This window comes from Trichomycterus rosablanca, chromosome 2, assembly GCF_030014385.1.
Source record: "Trichomycterus rosablanca isolate fTriRos1 chromosome 2, fTriRos1.hap1, whole genome shotgun sequence".
NCBI classification, from domain to species: Eukaryota; Metazoa; Chordata; class Actinopteri; order Siluriformes; family Trichomycteridae; genus Trichomycterus; species Trichomycterus rosablanca.
In genome coordinates, this window is record NC_085989.1 from 45,753,344 (window position 1) to 45,762,079 (window position 8,736).

The window sequence follows — 8,736 nt, forward strand, 5'->3', positions numbered from 1 at the left end:
ACTATACTGTCTAGTGCACTATGTAGGGAACATAAATCAATTGTCTACTATACTGTCTAGTGCATTATTTAGGGAGCATAAATCAATTGTCTACTATACTGTCTAGTGCATTATTTAGGGAGCATAAATCAATTGTCTACTATACTGTCTAGTGCATTATTTAGGGAGCATAAATCAATTGTCTACTATACTGTCTAGTGCATTATTTAGGGAGCATAAATCAATTGTCTAATATACTGTCTAGTGCATTATTTAGGGAGCATAAATCAATTGTCTACTATACTGTCTAGTGCATTATTTAGGGAGCATAAATCAATTGTCTACTATACTGTCTAGTGCATTATTTAGGGAGCATAAATCAATTGTCTACTATACTGTCTAGTGCATTATTTAGGGAGCATAAATCAATTGTCTAATATACTGTCTAGTGCATTATTTAGGGAGCATAAATCAATTGTCTACTATACTGTCTAGTGCACTATGTAGGGAACATAAATCAATTGTCTAATATACTGTCTAGTGCACTATGTAGGAAACATAAATCCGTTATCTGATATACAATCTAGCACACTGTGTAGAGAACATAAATCAATTGTCTAATATAGTGTCTAGTGCACTATGTAGGGAACATAAATCCGTTATCTGATATACAATTTAGTACACTATGTAGGGAACATAATTAATTATGTAATACACTATCTAGTGCACTATGTAAGGAACACAAATCATCATCTAGTTATACTTTCTAGTGCACTATGTAGTGAACATGAATGCGTTTTCTATTACACTATTTAGTGCACTATGTAGGGAACATAAATCCGTTATCTGATATACAATCTAGTGCACTGTGTAGGGAACATAAATCAATTGTCTAATATGCTGTCTAGTGCACTATGTAGGGAACATAAATCCGTTATCTGATATACAATTTAGTACACTATGTAGGGAACATAATTAATTATGTAATACACTATCTAGTGCACTATGTAAGGAACACAAATCATCATCTAGTTATACTTTCTAGTGCACTATGTAGTGAACATGAATGCGTTTTCTATTACACTATCTAGTGCACTATGTAGGGAACATAAATCCGTTATCTGATATACAATCTAGTGCACTGTGTAGGGAACATAAATCAATTGTCTAATATGCTGTCTAGTGCACTATGTAGGGAACATAAATCCGTTATCTGATATACAATTTAGTACACTATGTAGGGAACATAATTAATTATGTAATACACTATCTAGTGCACTATGTAAGGAACACAAATCATCATCTAGTTATACTTTCTAGTGCACTATGTAGTGAACATGAATGCGTTTTCTATTACACTATCTAGTGCACTATGTAGGGAACATAAATCCGTTATCTGATATACAATCTAGTGCACTGTGTAGGGAACCTAAATCTGTTAACTAATACACTACCTAAAGCAGTATGTAAGAAACATAAGTCTATTATCTAGTACACTATCTAGTGCACTAAGTAAGGAACATAAATTCTTTTCTAATATACAATCTAGTGCACTATGTAGGGAACATAAATCTATTATCTTTCACACTATCTAGTGCACTATGTAGTACACACTAATGTGTTTGTGTTTGCGAACAGTTAGCTTAGTAGCTCAATTAGCAGCTCCTAAAAGTTCTGTTATCACCCATATACTTTGGTGTGTGCGAAAGGTTTTTTTGGGATGTCTGCATGTGACATGGTGCAAAAACATGCTGGAAGGATAGAAAATGGAAAATTGTGACCATTAAGGGTTGCATACGGATGACAACAATACACAGTTGGTATCAGGAGACCCAATGTGTATCAGAAAGACATTCTGGACAATTTTACACCAACCTGAACTGTAATACAAGTCGTCTATGCCAAATTATGACCCCATAATCTACATATTGCAGGATAAATAGAGATTATTAAACATTTTCCTGTATTTATCCAGATTTTGGTGATTTTGATCCTTAGCTCCTGTAGCCCCTCTGCCTTAAAGTTTCAAGTATTGTGCATTCTGAAATGCTTTCGTGTACCACAGTGCTTATTAAAGGTACGATAGCCCAGACTGGTTCAAGCCTACAGGACCTCTCTTACCAACGAGCCACAGAACTGCCGCTCACTGGATGTTTTATTAATTATTATTATTTCTTGCTCTAATCAGTTTAAACTTTAAAGACAGTTGTGCATAAAAATCCCAGCTCAGCAGGTATACAGGTGTTCCTATTAAATTGACCGTGAGTGTAGAGTCCTTAAGTCCATTGCAAGCTTTATGTCCATATATTTTATACAGATGTTCACTTTGTGTGTGTGTGTTGATGTGACTTCTAACAGTTAGCATGTGGCAAACTATGTTTAGATTTGCTTGTTTACAATGTGAGGTTTAGTACTGACCAGATCTTAAACACTACATGAAAAATGCTGAAACGTTTCCATGCTTCCAGTTATCAAGAAATTGATCAAGGGGGCCTGACCATTTAAGAACAGCCTTAAAGGGGGCTAGCAAAGCATGCAAAGAAACAGATGGACTACAGTTAGTAATTGTAGAGCTACAAAGTGCTTCTATATGGTAAGTGGAGCTGATAAAATTGACAGTAAGTGTAGAAACAAGGAGGTGGTTTTAATGTTATGGCTGATTGGTGTATATTGTGAGTACGGCCTTGCAAGAACATGACTCAAACTGTGACACACTAAAACCTGATACACCATAACTTGTTTTCCTTTGCCAAGGGGTCCAAGGTTTGTGCTCCTTGCACCAAGTTTCATGGCTTTATGTTAGACTTTGTTTTCTGAAGAGCAGCCCCGCCAAGATTTTTTTGCTAAGACTGGATTAAACAAGTGCGTATTCAATTCTGTGGTAGCAATAAAGCAAACAAGACACACATACATGCTGTTCATATGTCAGGAAAAACAAGACATGTAAATAGGATCAGTAAAATCATCCAGTGGAAGCAGAAACAAAAAACTGTGTATGTAACACTGTTTTATAAAAATTCATTTGTATTTTGGCTGCATTCGCTTTTTTTGGTCAGTGTTTCAGATCCACAATAGAATGCAAAAACGATAGTGGTCTAATGTCTGAGCCACGCCATTGGTTTTGAACTTGTAGGTGTGTGGAGTGAACCAAATCTCTGATGCACACGTGTCAAACTCAAGGCCCGCGGGCCAAATCCGGCCTGCCATGTCATTTTATGTGGCCCACGAGAGCTAAAAAGACGTATGCTTGTCTTAAAATACACTGTAAAATTGTACACAAACTGCATCTCCCACAATGCATGCCGATTTTGTGACCCGCAAAGTGACCTCATCCCACCACTAGACGGCAGTGTTTCCACATCCGTGTTTAACTGAGGCTCTTTTCCAACAAGTGGTGTTAAGAAATATTTACAAATAATCCAGCCTCTCAGGTGGCGCAGCGGTAAAACACACGCTGTTTACCAGAGCTGGGATCTCGAATACATCGTATCGAATCTCGGCTTTGCCTGCCGGCTGAGGCTGAGCGGCCACACGAACAAAGATTGGCCTGTTGTTCAGATAGGGGCGGGATTAAGCCGGATGGGGACTCTCTCTCAGACTGGTGCGATTACGACCTCTGCTGGCTGGGTGGTGGCACCTGCACAGAGATGGGAAAGGAGTGCGGTAGAGGGTGTGGCTCTCCGTACACAGTGTTGTACTGCACTGCACTCGTCAAGTGTAGGTGATAAGATGTTCGATTGCTGTGCCCGTGTCGGAGGGGGCGTGGAGCAGCCTCGTCCTCCTCACTCAGGAGCAGGGACCAGCATTAGTGAGAGGATGATTGACGGGCAGAAATTGGATGCGCTAAAGTGGGAGAAAAAGGGGAAAAAAAATCCCAAAATGTACAAGAAGAGAAAATTGAAGCAGAAGGAGGAAATTAAATGAAAGATGGATAATAAAGTGAATACAAGTTTGTGCTTCAAGAAGAAAAACAGGTACGTCTCTTGTGTTATGAGGCCGTGTCTGTGGTAAAGGAGGACAATATAAATATAGATATACATTATAAATATACAGTATAAATTTGGCATTTTGACACCAAACACAGAATTTAGCCTCCAAGAAAAACAACAAATTGTCCAAGAAGAAAATGAGTTTGACACCCCTGCTCTAATGGTTGTCCTCTCTCCTCTAGCCTGCATCACAATTACAGGTCACAACATATCAGCTTCTACTCAGCATGTCGTGCTTTATGAAGATTTTAATCAATCGTTTGGGATTCACACTGCTGGCTCAATGAAATATCTGCAAACTTGAAATACACTAAATATTATAAACGTAAAGGCTTGTATCAGCATTTTTTTAAGCTACGATTTTCCTTCTCCACACTACAAAGTAAAAACACTTTTAGATTTAGCAGATTTGAAAATGTGCATTTCGTGGCCTCATGCTGTTTTAGTGTGGACGGGAAGGCGAAGGCAGTTTAAAAATGTGGTTTTGATTGAACTCCACAGTTCAAGAAATCTGGCGCAAAGGAAGCCGTGACGTAAAGACTGGCAGAAGTGCGTCAGATTGTTTATTTCCTCAGAGTCTTTATACAGTTAAAGTTCACATTGACTTGTAAGGGATGCTGTGAACTGTTCTCTTGCAGTAAATGAGTGATTGGAAGACACTTCCTACAGCTTTAATTTTTATTTATTTTTATTTTGATTGATTATTTGTGGTGGGTGGCATGGTGGCTTAGTGGGTAGCAGTGTCGCCTCACACCGAGAAGGTCCTGGGTTCGATCCCCAGGCGGGGCGCTCTGGGTCCTTTCTGTGCGGAGTTTGCATGTTCTCCCCGTGTCTGCGTGGGTTTCCTCCGGGAGCTCCGGTTTCCTCACACAGTCCAAAAACATGTAGTCAGTTTAATTGGAGACACTGAATTGCCCTGTGAATGAATGGGTGTGTATGTGTGTCTGCCCTGCGATGGACTGGCGTTTGGTCCAGGGTGTTACTGTGTGCCTTGCGCTCATTGAGAGGCTGGAATAGGCTCCAGCACCCCCCCCCCCCCCCCCCCCCCCCCTCCTCGCGGCCATAATTGGATAAGCGGTTAAGAAAATGAATGAATGAATGATTATTTGTGGTTATCTGGGGTGACTTGACTTTTAATGCATTTGAAAATAATAAGTTAAAGGTGAAATCTCACTGGGAGAGACACTATGACCCTCCAGAGATTCGAACACCCCGGACAGGGCACCAATCCACGAGACATAGTCAGTCGTGTCTGTGTAGCCGTGTAGCACCCGGCTGGCTGATAGCACATCTGACATTCAAACCCCAAACTCAGTAGTGGTGGATAGTGTAATAGAACGCTGCACCAACCAAGCGCCATCTTAAAGAAACTTGTGTTTGTATATTTGTACAAGGAAAGAAAACCATTGAAGAAATCCTTGCAGTACCAAGACTGCCGTAACCCTTACAGATCCTTGTAAACTTGACCTTAACTGTATGAATAAAAAACAAGCCACATCTTCTGTAGAAAAGTCCTTCGAACGTTTAGAGGTGTGATTCATGTCGGATAAACTCCTGGTGTAGAATAGACGCTGTTTAGTGTGGATTGTCCTGATGATCTGTTTGGCTGTAACTCTACCTGGTCTTGGTGTCTTCATTTCTGTAGGTATAGATTCTTTTGCCTGAGGTAGTTTGTGTGATAATGAGAAATAAACCACTGAAAAAATGCACTTTATTCCTTCATCGAGGCAGGTCCAAGCAACGAGGTGTCAGAGCTACGTGTTTAGTTGTGTTGTGTGTTTTTTTTATCTCGAATATGCAGTGTACAGTTCAAAAGATAAGGTGGAGTTTAAAAGCACTGTGAGTCTGATGGTGGCACATTTATGTGTTTTATTTTCAAGCCAAATTTCATTTTACGTTGTTTTAAATCATTAGAAGAATAAAGCTGAAGACCGAGTTAATCCACCTTCTGCCCGTGAGGCAGTAAACTGCATGTCTGTTACAACACTTCTCCTGAACTTGATCATGTTATCACATTTGGTTAATGTATATAAAACCTGGTTAGCCTTTTTGTCCCAAGTTCTTATGTATACTGAAGTGAGAATTTAATTGTGCCATCCTGACAGTGATTTTTGGGACAATGCCACCTGCTGGCCAAAGTGCTTGGAACAGGAAATCCCTGCCTGCTGCTTAATTATGGATTTGTTTACATGTGGTTGTATTTTTTCATGTTTTTAGAGCTGTGGTGTGTAATATTGTGAAATGTTTAGCATGTTCATTAACAGAATTTGAAAATGGATACTAACAAATCAATACGTTCTACAAATATCCACAAGTACCTTTAATTTGGTGATTGATTAACTTATTGTTCACAGCTCGGTTCTGTTACACTGTTTGTTTGATTATCATTGATATGATTGTGTTTCTCCTCAGGCAGTGTTGTGTCTCAATGCAAGAATGGCTGAAATGCAGTAATAAAAGAAATAAAAAGAGTCTAAATGATTTGATTATTGTCTTTTGTTTTCTTTATACAGTGGACCCTTGACTTACGAATGTAATTGGTTCTGAAGGGCTGTTCTTAAGTCAAAATGTTCATTAGTTAAACCTGTTTTTCCCATAAGAAATAATGTAAATAGAATTAATCTGCGCCAGACCTCCCAAACCACCTCCTTACCAAACCTGTATTTGCCCTTAAAACTTAAATTATAGAATAGACATTACTGTAATAAACATTAATACACAATAGTACAGTACATAAAAACATACACCACATTTCAGTACAGTACGTGTGCTGTACCATACACCATAATGCATTTCCTTCTTTTTATATAAAATGTATCTACCAGAAACAACAATAACTCTCATATTTCTCTGTTATTTCCTTCTTTATTTCAATAGTGTTGTATTTTGTAGGTGTAATTGCACGAAAGAAAGACTTCTTTACTCAGCCGACTTCCTTCTTCTCTCTCACTCACTGTCCCCTCTGTCTGATACACAGTGACAGCTACTGGCAGGAGTAATTATACAACAACAAATGTAATAGATTTGTTCATTTTCTCAGCTCTGCGCTTCCTCTGCACCGTCTTTGGGGACATTTTAATATTGAATTTTACAAAATATAAAGAAAACACCGGAAAAACACTGTCTGCTGTCCGAATATTCTCTCACTGTATATATATATATATATATAGAGAGAGAGAGAGAGACGCTCGGAGTCAACTTGTTTCGCGAATTTCTGTTCATAATCCGAAATTTGTTCGTACGTTAAGTTGAAAAAGATTGCTTGTAACCCGAAATGTTTGTATGGTAAACCGTTTGTAACTCAAGGGTCTACTGTATCTGCATTAAAGCAAGGGTTTTCAATCTTTTTGGACATGCTCCCCTTTTCGTGTGCTGATTTTGCATTTGCACCCCCCCCAACCCAAACCCCCGCTAGTAGTAAATCGTTGCAGTACTTGCTTTTGAGAGCAGAAAACGTTACTTCACAGAGACAAGTAGAGGCAAAATTACATCAATTGCTAAGTTCGCTAGTTCAGGATTCTTTGCTTTGACTGACAGACAGAAAACTAAGGGGAGCTAACTTGTAGTTACACGGACAGAAAGAGTCTGACTTAGCTAATGCTCTGTGGTAATAGCCAGTTTAATAAAGCCTCCGACCAGTAAGGAAAGTGAGTCACACAAAATGTTCCAGTAGTTGGTGTTTATTTAAAACTGCAGCATTTATTAATAACAGTAAAAATGGAGAGCTGACTGAGGAAACTCAGAATGTAAACACGCTTCAATTCATACGAATCGACTCTTAAATCACTTATAGCAATATTATGAACAGAGCATCTCCCACTATACACCTCTCGTAAAGACACACACACACACACACATGTCCGCAGTTATTGCTTTTGTTACCGATTCATCTTCACTGCTAGCCCTATTTTTAAGTTTTGCTAGCCAACAGTCCTTTTTTCAGACTGAACTGAAAAACATTAAACGTGCATGGTCAATGAGACTAATCAAATATGCCTCCTGTGGGTAAAAGATGAATCGCTTTAGTTTTAGAAGTAAAAAAATCTCGTAATGTCACGCCCCCCTGGACAGGTACTCACGCCCCACAGGTTGAAAACCCCTGCATTAAAGCAGTTAATCCAAACATTGGCACTAGAATGGGCAACATCAACACAAGAACTCTTAATTGGGGGCCTCAGATATTGGTTGGGTTTACCATAAATAAAAATAAATTGGGATGTAAAATAGTGGTGTAAACACAATGCTGTTGGACTGAGCAGACTGTGTGGTTCAACAGTGTGGATGTTTAATCATGGTAATTCTGCTTTACACATTTAAAGTGCTGTATTTTACAAAATTCAGCTTTTAAAAGATCATTTTATGTAATAAAATCATCCATGTAAAAAAGGAATTGGCTTTTCTAAACCCAATAACTGGTAGTGTCACCCTTGGCAGTAACAACTGCAATTAAACATTTGTGAGTGTGAGTCTTTTTTATACTGTGGAGAAATTTTGTTACACTCTTTTTTGAGGCTACATTGGAGGGTTTTCCGGCATGAACTGCCAGTTAAAGGTCTTGCTTCACAAATCAACGGGATTCAAGTCAGGACTTTCTTTTGAGCCATTCAGTGATGGACTTGCTGGTGTGCTTCAGATCATCGTCCTGCTGCATAACTGTGCTGGAGCTTTATGTCACAAACCATCTGGTGGACACTCGCCTTCAGGATTTTCTGATAGAGAGCAGAATTTATGGTTTCATCAATTATAACAAGTCATCTAGGTCCTGCGG